Source organism: Canis lupus, chromosome 10 (assembly GCF_048164855.1).
Source record: "Canis lupus baileyi chromosome 10, mCanLup2.hap1, whole genome shotgun sequence".
NCBI classification, from domain to species: Eukaryota; Metazoa; Chordata; class Mammalia; order Carnivora; family Canidae; genus Canis; species Canis lupus.
In genome coordinates this window covers 38,316,187-38,331,428 of record NC_132847.1, presented here as the reverse complement: position 1 = coordinate 38,331,428, position 15,242 = coordinate 38,316,187, and positions in this window count along the sequence as shown.

Sequence of the window (15,242 nt, the reverse complement as noted above, 5' to 3'; positions counted from 1 at the left end):
AAACAACTGAGCAGCTCCTTACTTACATATGCAGAGCACAGTGTGCTTATATGGCACCTTTCAGACAGGCTCGTGCAGCATGCTATCAGCATCACTAAGTATATCAGCCTAAATCAAAGTAAAGCTTGGACTACAATTTCAATATAGCATAATGCCTAGAAAAGTCCAAATCTGGCAAGAAAGTTTCACATTTAAGAAAGGAAGTGGCCAAACTATTCATTTTTGCAGTCTTTACATGATTGAGAAAATTCCTAGAGGGTCACTTCACAACTGTTACTTTAAAAAGTGAAGTAAGGGGATGCCTGGGTGGCTCAGCTGTTGAGCATCTGCCTTCAGCTCAAGGTGTGATCCTGGGATCAGGGATCCAGTGCCACATTGGGCTCCCTGGGGGGAGCCTGCTTCTCCCTCTGCCTATGTCTCTCCCTCTCTGTGTCTCATGAATAAATAACTAAATCTTTAAACAAAAAAAGAAAGAAAAAAAGTGATGTAAGATCCATGGCATCAAAAGAGAATGCCAGCTGAATGATTACCCCTGAGCTTTCAGCTAGTATCTGGAATGGTCAAGCATTGTTCACTACCACTGTGCAATTCATTCATTCGGCAGTGCATTCGTACAGCGAATGTTTCTTGGGTATGAACCAGACACTCTCCTAGGCTTGAGATACAGTAGAGCATAATACATAGAGAAACTGGGACCCTTACTGAGCATGTTCCAGTGGGATATGGCCAGGTTACCCTTATCTCCTGCTTTGCTGCTTCTTCTCTTTCGAGGACTGCCCTTGACTTGAGCAAAGGGAGTCCTGTCCTGGGTCCCATATATCCCAAAGACACATAGCTAACAAACATATTTAAGAACCCAGGGATATGTTCGTTACTGGAGGTCTGGCTCTCAGTGCTGACTCTGCTCATCCTGAAACCAGAAATATCTGCCACCTCTTCCCTAGGGATTAACACCACTCAGGCCCAGAGATAGGCCTCTTCACATCTCTTTCCCTGTATCTGTATGAAACAAAGGGTGACTGTCTCCACATTTCTTGAAAGCTTGAGGATTGTGCCATTGTCAGCTACAGAGAACAACTCTATTTCAGAACATGAGAGGATTTGAAGGGTGAAAATGCTTAAGAGAAAAAGCAAAATAATTGAATTGTCAAACCTTTCTGAGATAGCATTAATTCAATAGATTGTTGCATAAAGAAGCATCCTTTCCCATTAGTACCAAGCATCTAAACACTGGCTTCCCTTCAAATTAAATTTCAAGGTATCAGAGAGTTCTGGAGATAACCACAAATATGGCATGTGGTATTTGTGACAGTTGCATGTGATAGTTAAATAAAATTTCATGAAATTAAATGATTTCAGTTGCTTTTATATATAGGAATAGGCCTAGACATTTCATGTATGAAGTGTGATACTGACTCTTGTCAGTGAGTGGGACATTGAAGGCTATAAAAGCTAAAATTGAGAGTAGTTTTATTTTGATCAAAAGGCTCATGAGAGTTAAGTAAATTTTAATTTTATCTGTAAAATGCATTTGAAATAAACAAAAATGTTAAAGTTTTAAAATTTAATTTATAATTTAAAATTAAACATTTAGATATATGATATGAGGGTCTCCATTTGTACTCTTGCCTCAGGCCCTGCAAATAATAGGGGTGAGCTTACTTCTCCCTACTCCCAGGCATATATTCTAATGAAATAATTGCTGAGTAAATAGTGTTTCAAAAGTGCTAAAATGAGAAAGTTAACTATAAGAAGTAGCTGAAATGGAGGAAAAGTGGATAGCAAAAATACATCTATTGAAATAATTAAAAATTAGCTATTCTAAGTGCATTCCAAAAGACTCATTTCAATTTTGACCTCCATGACATAGTTTATATCCTGTCCTTTATCTTCCAAACTTTTATCTTAAAGTCTCCTCTTTCCTTGATTTGTAAGCAGCGTGTGGAAGAGTTTCCTACTTCCTGTTAGCCCAAACAGTGTTTTCTCATTTTAAGATGATAACAAAGAAAAGGTTAATGAATAAGTGAATATAAAACATTGTTCTAGCAACTTATTACATGGAGATGTAGCATAGACCTTGCTATCACCAGATTCTGAATAGATATATCTTAAAAAACCTTATCTCAAAATTCAAACCCAATTTCGTAGCTACAGAAAATTTTCCATTGTCACACAGATGTACTGTAACAAACCAGAGAGTGCAATTCACTAAAGACCATGTTAGTAAGGAAATCACAACAGCTGGTATTATTGAGAACATTAAGAACGCTTATTGGAGAAATAATACCCACATCAACTTTGAAGAGCATGAAACTGAATCTCACTAGGGCAGTTCCATTCCTTCTACTTATCTCTATCTAGGAATGAATGAATCAGAAAATTCTACAAATGATTTATGATTTCCCTTATATCTGGAAAGGGAATATAAATGAATAAAAGGAGGAGCCCAAGAGGCTATGTGGGTAAGTGTGCACATGGCAGATGAAATGCAATTAAGAGAACAAATACCATTATATGGATGAAGCCTCGACCTTATACATATTTCTGAAGGAGACCAGATATGGCTTATTGTCTGTTAAATGATTACTTTCTATAATTCAAGAATTAGCGTCTAGGTGGTACACTTAACAAATGTCAGGGGTGTGTGTCTAGCTTATGTGATGCCTTTTTACTGAGAACTACTTCATCTATCCCTACTCTCAGGCTGCTGTGGACAACTATCACAGATGACTGCAGCAGGATGAACATTTGATCCAAACGAGGCCAATCTAATAATTTTCACAGAGATCTGGAAATAGGAGTGAGATAGAGCAAATTCAGGAGCTTTATGATAAGCCTTTTCTATAATATACTCTAAGAGCCAGAGACAGCTGACCTGGATATGGACAGACACAAGCAGAGCTAAGAAGTGTAGAGCAGTCATGCCTGCATGAATGCCTGGTGGCTCTCCAGGTCCTGTGTTTAGTCCCTGGGCAAGCCAGCTGTCTTTGGGTACTTTCAGATACTCCCACATACTTCTAATAAATTTCCTTTACTACTTAAGCAGTAAGAAACAACTGAGCTCAGAAAAGGAAAGTATACACACTCTAAGCACATGACAGATGTAATATAAAAGTTTGGACCCACTTCTCCAATGAATTCAAGAAAGAAGCCATAGACTTAAGAAATAATTATGTTTGGAAATAAATATTAAATCCTTGTGTCTTTAGTACCTAAAATTGAAGAACAATAAAATTTAGGGAAGAAAACTGCATAGGTTCAGTAAATTCTGTAAAACCTAGGACACTCTAAAATACACACACACACACACACACACACACACGGAAATGGTATGGAAAAGGTGAGGAACCAGTCACAAAAAAAAAAAAAAAGAAATAAAACCAGAATTTAACCTTTTTTTGCTACTTAGACTGGGAATGTTTTGTGAATAATTCATGCAGTATCTTGCTCTAAGTTGGATGTGAATTGACTCACAGGAGAGTTGGAGATAATGTCACTGTGAATATTAAATCAACCAGCAAGAGGTAGGAAGGTGGTGACACTAAAGATACGATCAGATACAAACCCAGTGAACTCTTAAATAAAGAAACAAGTAAGCCCAGCTGGGCCATAAACAACCACCAAAGTAAAAGGCAATAAAAGAGAAGGAAAATAAGATACTCAAATGTAATGAAGCAAGACTTACAATGGTGCCTAGAATGTCATTTAAGTAATATAAGCTTCTGCAACCAGAGTGATTAAAGAATATATTTAACTGGTTGTCTAAACCTTCGGTGGGATTACTTTGAATGGAATATGTCTTACAGTATTATGAGTTGTCTTTCCTAGTACTTTAAGAAACAAGGACCAGAGAAGGAAAACACTGAGCTGGATTTGGCAGGTTTAAAGTGGACCTTGGATTTAAGTGGACAGTGGCTGATGAGCTTCAAGACCTTTCATGAAGAGGAGGAGCCTCCCTCAGTCAAGAGAATGTATCAAGAAAAGAATGAGCTCTAAGGTTAATGGGAAAGACACATAATTCAGATTTGCTACATTCCACAATTAAATTCCACATTTTATGTTTATTTCAAGTGCCTCAGTTGGTCCGAAAATTCTTAGTATATAATCGAGATTAAATTTAAAAAGACAGGGCAGCTCTGGTGGCACAGCGGTTTGGCGCCACCTGCAACCCGGGGCGTGATCCTGGAGACCCCGGATCGAGTCCCACGTCGGGCTCCCTGCATGGAGCCTGCTTCTCCCTCTGCCTGTGTCTCGGTCTCTCTCTCTGTGTTGCTCATGAATAAATAAATAAAAATCTTAAACAAAAGAAAAAAAATTAAAAAGACATTAAATCATCACATTGTATAAGTTAAACTTTCACAATGTTGCATGTCAGTTATATCTCAATAAAGCTGGGAAAAATAAATAAATAGAAATAGGTGCATTAATTCATCCATGTGGGAAATGAATCCAGAATACTCATGAAAAGTTGTGATGGAAATATGGAATTTCTTATATATGACAAGCATGATACAATAATCTGCCAAGTATTTTTTTAAAGATTTTATTTATTTATTAATGAGAGACAGAGAGAGAGAGAGAGAGAGAGAGAGAGAGAGGCAGAGACACAGGCACCATGCAGGGAGCCTGACATGGGACTTGATCCTGGGTCTCCAGGATCACATCCTGGGCCAAAGGCAGCACTAAATCACTGAGCCACTCAGGCTGCCCTGCCAAGTATTTTTTAATATTCTTATTTTTGGGGGTGGGGGGGGAGCAAGGGAGGGACAGAGGAAGAGGGAAGGGGTGGAGAGAGAATCCCAAGCACACACCACACTCAGCACAGAGCCTGACCAGGAGCTCATCCCATGACTCTGAGATCATGACCCAAACTGAAATCAAGAGACTCTCAACCAACTGAGCCACCCAGGTACCCCAATATTCATAATTTTTAAAACTATAAACCTTTTATCATTATTTATTAGCAAAAATAGCACAACAAACTGAGTTAGCTTGCTATACACATTAATATATCATATAAATGTCTCTTGCACTTTAGCTCTGCTGTAGGCAAAAAGATTCTATAGTATAAAAAGTATTAAGCAGATATAGGTGTTTATTACTCATTTAACTCCAAAATAAGCTGGATCTAGGGGCACCTGCTTAGCTCAGTTGGTAAAGCATGAGACCTTGATCTCACGGTTGTGAGTTCAAGCCCCTACTAGGCACAGAGATCACTTTAAAAAATAAATTAGTAAGTTAATCAAATAAAATAAGCTAGATCTAGAGAAAATAAAATTCATATGACTGCAATTGGCCCAAAATCAATATACGAAACCTACAAAACTTTAATTATTATAAATGAGATACAATCTTTTTAAACAAGCACAAGTATCAAAAACAATTATTTGATTGATATACTAGTGTATGTTGGTTTTCAGGGTTGAAGAGAACCAGTTGTCAATAAAATTTCATTTAATTCTACTATGAGCAGAACAATGTGCTAGCTTACATATTGCTACTGGAAGTATAATTGGCACTCTGCCCAGGAAAGCAATGTAGCTAAACAAAAAGTTTTGAATATGTTTATATCTTTAACACAGTAATTCCTCTTCTAGATCTCTTATCTAAAGAAATAATCAGATGACTTCATGGATAACTATTTAAAGAAGAAGTAATACCAATTCTTTGTAAGCTTTTCCAAAAATTAGAAGAGGAAGGAATACTTTCCAACTCACTCTATAAGGCCAGTATTATCCTGATACCAAAACGAGACAAAAGACAAAAACCAACATCTCTTATAAATATTGATACAGAAGTCCTCAACAAAATACTGGCAAACCAAATCCAATAACATATAAAAAGAATTATATATCATGACCAAGTGGGATGTTGGTTTAACATTCAAAAATCAATGAATTTAACACATTAAATCAACAGACTAAAAACAAGCCCACATGATCATCTCATTAAACACAGAAAAAGTATTTGATAAATTCCAACAATCTTTCATAATAAAAACACTCAATGACTAGAAAGAGAAGGGAACTTACTCAGGATGATAAAGGGCATCTATAAAAAATCTACAACTCACGTCATACTTAATGTTGAAAGACTAGGTATTTGCCCCCTAACATTGGGAATAAGACAAGGATATTCACTTTTGCCAATTTTAGTCAACACTGTACTGGAGGTTCTAGGCAGGACAATTGTGCAAGAAAATGAAATAAAACATGTACAAATTGGCTGAGCCAGGTGGCTCAGCGGTTTAGTGCCACCTTCGGCCCAGGGCCTGATCCTGGAGACCTGAGATTGAGTCCCATGTCAGGCTCCTTGCATGGAATCTGCTTCTCCCTCTGCCTGTGTCTCTGCCTCTTTCTCTCTCTCTCTGTGTCTCTCATGAATAAATAAAATCTTTTAAAAAAAAATAAAGCATGTACAGATTGGAAAGGAAAAAGTAAAACTATTCACAGATGCATCATTTCATATATAGAAAATCTTAAAGAACCCACTAAAAAAAATTAGGACTAATTAAAGGGTTCAGGAAACTTATAGGATACAACACCAATATGTAAAAATCAATTGTATTTCTGTACAGTTACAATAAAAAATCCAAAAATGAAATTAATAAAACAATTCTATTTATATTAGCATCAAAAAGAATAAAAATTAGGTATAAATTTAATCAAAGAATTGCAAAATTTATACTCCAAAAATCATAAAACATTGTTGGAAGAGATGAAATATGACCTAATAAACAGAAAATCAGTCCATGTTCATGGATTGGAAGACTATTTTAATATTATTATATTGGCAATATTCCCCAAATTGATCCACAGATTCAACACAATACCTACCAGAGTAACAGCTGGCTTCTTTGCATAAATTGACAGTCATCCTGAAATTCATACAGAAAGGCAAGGGACATAGAATAGTCAATCATTAAAAAGAAGAACAAAGTTGAAGGATTCATACTTCCTAATTTTAGAACTTACTACAAAGCAATCAAAACACAGTGGTACTGACATAAAAATAAACATATGGATCAATGAATAGAATGAAGAGCCCAGAAATAAGTCCATGTATCGATGGTCAATTGATTTTAGAAAAGACGGCAAGATGCCTTAATAGGGGAAGAAGAGATTTTTCAACAAATGGTACTGGAACAACTAGATATCCACTTGTAAAAAATAAATTACCTTGCATCATATACAAAACTTAACTCCAAATGCATCAAAGATCTGAAGTAAGGGGCGGCCCAGGTGGCTCAGCGGTTTAGCGCCACCTTCAGCCCAGGGTCTGATCATGGAGACCCGGGATCAAGTCCCACATCAGGCTCCCTGCATGGAGCCTGCTTCTCCCTTGACTGTGTCTCTGCCTCTCTCTGTGTGTGTCTCTCATGAATAAATAAATAAAATCTTAAAAAAAAAAAAAGATCTGAAGTAAGACTCCAAACTCTTAGAAGTTCTTTTAAAAACACTATGAAGAAAGTGAAGAGACAACCTGTAGAATGGGAAAAAAAAAAAAAATTTGCAAAGCATATATGCAATAAGAAAACTGCATCTAGAATGAAGAACTTTTACAACTCAATGATAAATCAGACAACCCAATTTAGAAATAGGCAAAGCATCAAAATTGATATGTCTCCAAAGGAGGTATACAAATGGACTAGAAATAATCAGAAAAGTGAACAAACTGATACACAAGTATGCTCACTACAGCAATATTTACTTAATAGAAAGAAAAAAGGCAACCTACATACCCCAAAACAGGGGAATAATGACATAAATTATAATATATCAAAACATTTAAATATGATACAGCCATTAAAAAGGTTTATGGAATGGCAATGTAGGGGAATCGGTAAGTATGAGAGTGCTGGAGACAAACTTTGTGTTTCAATCCCAGTTATGCCACTCAGCAGATTTAGACACATAACATGTCTAAAAAGTCCCTTTTCTTCATATGTAGTTTTTTGCTATGATTAAGGTGGTTGTCTATGAAGTGCTTAGCACATCGCATAGCACATAAGTACTAAATAACTATTTGAAAAATAAAAGCATTCTGGGGGTGCCTAGGTAGTTAAGTCAGTTAAGCATCTGCCTTTGGCTCAGGTCATGGTGTCGGAGTCCTGGGATTGAGCCCTGCATCAGGCTCCCCATTCAGCAGGGAGTCTGCTTCTTCTTCTCCCTCTGCTCCTCCCCAGTCTGTGCTTTCTCTTTCACTGACTCTCTCTCAAATAAATAAATAACATTTTTTTAAAAAAGGATCCTGGTGTGTTTTTACTAGCATGTTGACATACCTAAAATAGAGTATCAAGTAAAGAAGCAAGATAAATAAATTACACATAAAAAATAATAATAAATTACACATAAGACACTCAACAAACTTTGAATGAATGGTTAGATATATGGGCGGCTGAACAAATGTATAGGTGGATAAATGGAAGAATACAGAAATATATAATGAAATATAATGGTAGTCTATGTCATTCCTTTAGCAGGGCAGGTAATTCTGACTTATTATTATTTCATAGTTCACATGTCTATCTTTTTTGAGGATACTCTTAACTTTACATATTCTTTTTTGTGTGTCGTGCCCAGTTTTCCTATGGGTGTCTACTAAGGAGAGGTGACGTTAACCAGAAACATTCATGGATTGCAGAGAAAATAGGCTGTTCTATTTCTACTCCAACATTATACTTACTACCACTACATTCTTATTATTGCTTTCCTTGCTAGAGTCAGCCTATAGTCTGTATGTGCTACAAGTACATATTGAACTTAATCATTTTTAAAAAATCCCCCCTGTTGGCAATTAGCAATCAAATTCTTAATTAGCTTAAATCCACCTGGCTATTTTGCACCTAATAAATCAATTAATTCAATTCACATGGAGGGGATTGCATTTAGTGCCATATTTTAGTCATTACTGACCATCATTGTGTGTGGCTGCTGTATGTATAGTGAAGACATGATATCCAAGCAGAATTTTTATTCTCCACTATTTTGCAGTCTGTCAGGTAAGTGGAGAGTGTGGTTAGTGTTTTTAATGTAGAACGGGATTTAGCAACAGGCCTCAGAAGACCAAAACAGAAATTAGGAGTCTAGTGTACGTTTTAAACAGGTTCACTGTTTAGGCTATAGCCTTCTAGATATGCCTGATGATGTGCAGTGTCATTCATTTCAGATTCTAATTGTATTTTTCCAGTAGAAAAATGATATTATATTCTCCGTTGTTGAAATAAAGGTTGTTGGATAGTGTGATAGAAATACCAGGACATGTCAAGAATCAACTCCACCTGATTATACTTTACCCCCAAGTCTCCTGGTGGGTATACAGCTTGTGGAAAGAGCGCAAATTTAAGTCCTCATTTTAAAAGCCAACTTGAAGGACTTTCAAATAGAGACAAGTTACTTTCCTCCATTTAATACTATGTTTGTTTCTTGAAAGAGAAACTTCTTTGGGGCAATGGTAGTGAAGTAGAAGTGTGTAGAGAATTTTAATGATCAATATAAAATCTTTAAAAAAATAGGTTCAGTTTTTATGCAAACACTATTGCATATCATTCTCTTAATTATTCCAGATATCTGACCTATGACATTAATGGTTTAAAAATAAAAATCCCAGTGTCAGGGTTCCTGTGTGGCTGAGTCTGACTCTTGATTTCAGCTGGGGTCATGATCTCAGGGTCCTGAGATTGAGTCCTGAATCGGGCTATCCACTGGGCATAGAGTCTGCTTAGGATTCTCTCTTTCCCTCTGCCCCTCATCCATCCCTACTTTCTCTCTGAAATAAATAAATAGGGGCACCTGGGTGGCTCAGTGGTTGAGCATCTGCCTGTGGCTCAGGTCGTGATCTCGGGGTCCTGGAATGGAGTCCCACATTGGGCTCCCTGCAGGGAGCCTGCTTCTCCCTCTGCCTATGTCTCTGCCTCTCGCTGTGTCTCTCATGAATAAATAAATAACTAAACAAACCCAGTGTAATCAATATATTGAAATGTTTAGATGTGGATTTAAACATATTGCTGTAGTTTAATAGTGTGTATTTCATTTACAAGTCTGAAAATACAATTGCTGGTTGACAAAATAATATTTCATTAACCTATTCTGATTCAGGCATGCCAATAAAGTATGTAGGAACATCAGAATCAGGTCTGGAGAAGTAGGGGAGTGGGAGAGTGAGGAAAAGTCTAGTGACCCAGAACCACTTCAGAGCTAATTCTTATGGGTGTGCAAATTCAAGTGCCTCAAGGAGTAAAAGGAAATCTCAGCTTAATCTTTTTTTTCTTTGTTAATAGCTTGAGACATAATTCACATGTAAAATTCAGCTTTTTCAGTATACAATTCAGTAGGTTTCAGTATATTCACAGAAATTGTGTAAATAACACCAACATCTAATTCTGAAACATTTTCATCACCCTAGAAAGAAACCTCCTATCAATTAGCAGGTACACATCATTTCCCCCTCCCACCACTAAAGGCTGGACAGTTCATATAAATGGGATCATACATTTGCTGCCTTTTGTGAATGGCTTCCTTCACTTAGCATAATGTTTTCAAGGCTCATTCACGTTGCAGCATGTGTCAATACTTCACTCCTTTTTATTGCTGAATAATATTTCATTTTATAGATTTACAACATTTTGTTTATCCATTCCTTAGCTGGTGCACATTTGGGTTGTTTCCATTTTTGAGCTATTATGAGTAATGTTGCTATGAATACATGTATACAAGTTTTTAGGTAGACTTAGTTTTCAATTCTCTTAGATTTATACCTAGGAGTGCAATGGCTATGTCTTATGGTAAATCTATGTTTAACATTTTGAGGAAGTGCCAAATGTTTTCTAAAGTGGCTACCCCCCATTTTAGAAACCCACCAGCAACTTACTGTTGCAATTTCTCCACATCCTCCCCAAAATCTGTTGTTATCTTTGGATTATACCCATCCTCGTTGGTGTGAAATAGTATCTCATTGTGTTTTGATTTGCACTTCTCTGATTGACAAAGGATGGTGAGTATGATTTCGTGTTTATTGGGCATTTGTATATCTTCTTTGAAGAAATGTCTATTCTTTGGCCCAATTTTTGACTGGGTTGTTTTTTAGTCATTGAGTTGTAAGACCTTCACATATTCCGGATATACATCCTTTATCAGATATGAGATTTATAAATATTTTCTGCTCTTCCGTGATTTGTCTTTTTACATTTTTGATGGTGCCCTTTGAAGCACAAAAGTTTCAATTTTTTTTTTTAAAGTTTCAATTTTGATGAAGTATAGTTTTTTAAATGTTTTTCTCTTGTCATTTTTACTTTGGGTATCATATTTAAGAAACCATTGCCTAGGGGATCCCTGGGTGGCGCAGCGGTTTGGCGCCTGCCTTTGGCCCAGGGCGCGATCCTGGAGACCCGGGATCGAATCCCACGTCAGGCTCCCGGGGCATGGAGCCTGCTTCTCCCTCTGCCTGTGTCTCTGCCTCTCTCTCTCTCTCTCTGTGACTATCATAAATAAATAAAAATTTATATAAAAAAAAAAAAAAAGAAACCATTGCCTAGATCTAAGATCACAAAGGTTTATGCCTATGTTTTCTTTTAAGAGTTTCATAGTTTGAACTCTTCCATTTATGTCTTTGATCCACTTTGAGCCAATTTTTGTAAACATGAGGTAAGGGTTCAACTTCATTCTTTCATATATGGATATTCTGCTGTCCCAATACCAGTTGTTGAAAAGACTGTTTTCTTCCCCCATTGAATTGTCTTGACATTCTCATCAAAAATCAAATTCCATAAATCTAAGTTTTTTTCTAGACATCAATTCTGTTTCATTGATCAATGTTTATCCTTGTGTCAATACCACACTGTCTTGACCACTACAGTTTTGTAGCAAATTTTGAAATCAAGAAGTGTGAGTCCTCCAATTTTACTAGTTGTTTTCCAAACTGTTTTGGCTACTCTGGATCCCTGGCAATTCCATATAAATTTTATTTTTTTTATTTTTATTTTTTTTTAATTTTTATTTATTTATGATAGTCACAGAGAGAGAGAGAGAGGCAGAGACACAGACAGAGGGAGAAGCAGGCTCCATGCACCGGGAGCCTGATGTGGGATTCGATCCCGGGTCTCCAGGATCGCGCCCTGGGCCAAAGGCAGGCGCCAAACCGCTGCGCCACCCAGGGATCCCTCCATATAAATTTTAGAATCAGCTTGTCAATTCCTGCCAAAAAGTATTAGTTTAATCTTAATGTATACTAACATTCCACAGTTTCTGATCCAGTGGACAGGACATAAGAGAAGATGTAATCATTAGAGAAGTCAGTTGCAGCCTAATGTTCTAGGTGGCTAGGTGTGGATAGAGCCTGACTTCAGCACCATTTACAAGAACAAAAGCAGGCTTCAGTACCTGAAGGCAGAAGAAAGCTGACAAATCTGGGCAGATATGAAGGAATACAAAATTCAAGGCCCAGAGATTTGTTACAAGAGCAAGCGATGCTACATCTCCGGTAACCATAGCCAAAAGCACCATGATCCAACCACCGTGCTATGTAAGCATTCAATGAATAAAAGTGATTGCTGCTCTAATTACTTTGTTGCAGAATCACTGATACAAATGAAAGTCATATTATTAGTTCCCTTCCACCAAAGCCAATTTTGCCCATAATAATAATAATAATAACCAATATCTGAGAAGCTCTTGTCAGTTTATGATACCCAGTCACATACATGATCTCACAGGATTCAAACAACTACTTTCATAGCAGATGTTATATATGGTCAGTTTATAAATATTCACTAAATTTCTTTTATTATTATTAATTTTAATATTTTATTTTATTTTTTAAATTTTTTTATTTATTTATGATAGTCACACAGAGAGAGAGAGAGAGAGAGAGAGATAGGCAGAGACACAGGCAGAGGGAGAAGCAGGCTCCATGCACCGGGAGCCCGACATGGGATTCGATCCCGGGTCTCCAGGATCGCGCCCCGGGCCAAAGGCAGGCGCCAAACCACTGCGCCACCCAGGGATCCCAATATTTTATTTTTTAAGGATTAATTAATTTATTTATTTTGAGAGAGAGAGAGAGAGTGTGTGAGCAGGGGGAGGAGCAAAGAGAGAGAGAGAGAGAATCTCGAGCCGACTCCCTGTCGAGCATGAAATCTGACAGGGGCCTGATCCTAGGAACCTGAGATTATGACCTGAACTGAAACCAAGAGTCAGACACTTAACCAACTGAGCCACCCAGGTGTCTCTCTCTTTATTTTTTTTTTTTTTAAGTAATCTCTACACCCAACACAGGGCTCAAACTCACAACCCATCAAGTCACACTCTGTGCCAACTGAACCAACCAGATGCCCCCTCACTGAATTTCTTAATGACTGTTTTAGACATTGGGGACAAATACCGGGAGTCCCTTCCCTTCAAAACTCAACTTAATAATGGAGAAGCAAACATAAACTATATAATTATAAGTGTCAACTAGTATTAAATGTGACAGTAATAGATGCTCTACTCAAATGCTCATGAGAATATAGAGGAAGACACTCCTAGTCTGACTGGGGATATGTGCTATATAACAGGAGTAAACAGAGAGACCAAAGTTAAACCTAGATGTGACAATAATATAATCTATTGTATTAGTCAGGTCAGGGTTCTCCAGAGAAACAGAAAAATGGAACAAATTATCTATCTATCTATCTATCTATCTATCTATCTATCTATCTATCTATCATCTACCTACCTCTATAATGAGATTTATTATAAGGAGCTGGCTCACTCAACTATAGAGATGTATTAATGATGAATTGTTTTATGTGTAAAAGTGTAGTAAAGTATATTACTCTTCATACATCTATAAACTCATGAGTAAAAATACCCCCGGGCAAAACTCAGGATCTCAGGAAGTAATTTCAATAGCGAGAAGCCTTGTCCACAGCAAGCTAATAGTTGCTGTGTGGAAAATTACACCGAAGCAGTGAGAGCCTACAAGTACTTTATCAGACAAAGTCTTATGGATGTTAAGACACAGAGAGGCTCACAGATCATATTAAAATGTCCAAACCTTATATTTTATTAAATCAATTTAAAAGATGCAATGAGAATCAAGGGGAAAGAACTGGGGTAGCTTACACACTTAGGATATGGTGCAAACTTCCACTCAAGATGTAGAGTGGGAAACAGCATCGTTCCTACCTTTACAATAGAAAAAAACTGGATAATCTGCAAAATCACTTATTGAATACTTCAGATAGCTGAGGTTGCAAAGTGACCACCTAACCCAAAAACTAACAAAAAGCCAGTATGTCCAAGAAGAAATGGGTCACAAGCACTTGCTTACCCAGGGCAGATGTGAGATGCCATCCATACAATCTAGTAAGAATTTACTTTAGCTAAAAATGTTTTTTTTTAAAGATTTTATTTATTTATTCATGAGAGGCACTGAGAAAGAGAGAGAGAGAGAGGCAGAGACACAGGCAGAGGGAGAAGCAGGCTCCACACAGGGAGCCTGATGTGGGACTCAATCCCGGGTCTCCAGGATCACACCCTGGGCTGAAGGCGGTGCTAAACCACTGGGCCATGGGGCTGCCCTAGCTAAAAATGTTTACTGGACTACTAAAGGCTGAGTGTGAGCTTGTAAAAGATTGTATAATCCCTAGGCACCTGGATGGTGCAGTCAGTTAGGCATCCGACTCCTGGGTTCAGCTCAGGTTGTGAGATGAGGAGTGTCAGACTCCGTACTCAGTGCAGAGTCTGCTTGAGATTCTTGCTCCCTCTCCATCTGCCCCTCCTGCTGTGCTCTCTCTCTCTCTCTCTCTCTCTCTCAAAGAAACAAATAAATCTTTAAAAAAATCATATATAATCCCTAGGAGCCACAGAGACAAGAGGAATTTGCACACACTTGTGGGCTTTTCTCTAAGGATCTCACTCAATACCCACATGAAAGATGGGAGGGAGGTAGGATAGACAGAGAAAACACAGGCCTGGGAGAGGGGAACAGTAGCCACTGCTAGAAAGACACAAAGCCCAACCTAGTTCCTTTCACCATGAAAAATAAAAGCTTTACGTCACTGGGAAAAGGGTAACAAACCCTGTCACCTATAGGGGACCTATGCAGCTGGGAAGAAGGACCAAACATAAAAATAAACAAACTTCTGCTCTTAGGAGAGGGACAGAAAATGTTTTTTGTCCTTTAAAGCTGTCCTATCACTGGGTTAGTGGTGAGAGCATTGAGAAGTTCCCACCCCTATGACCCAGGAACATAGCCTCTAA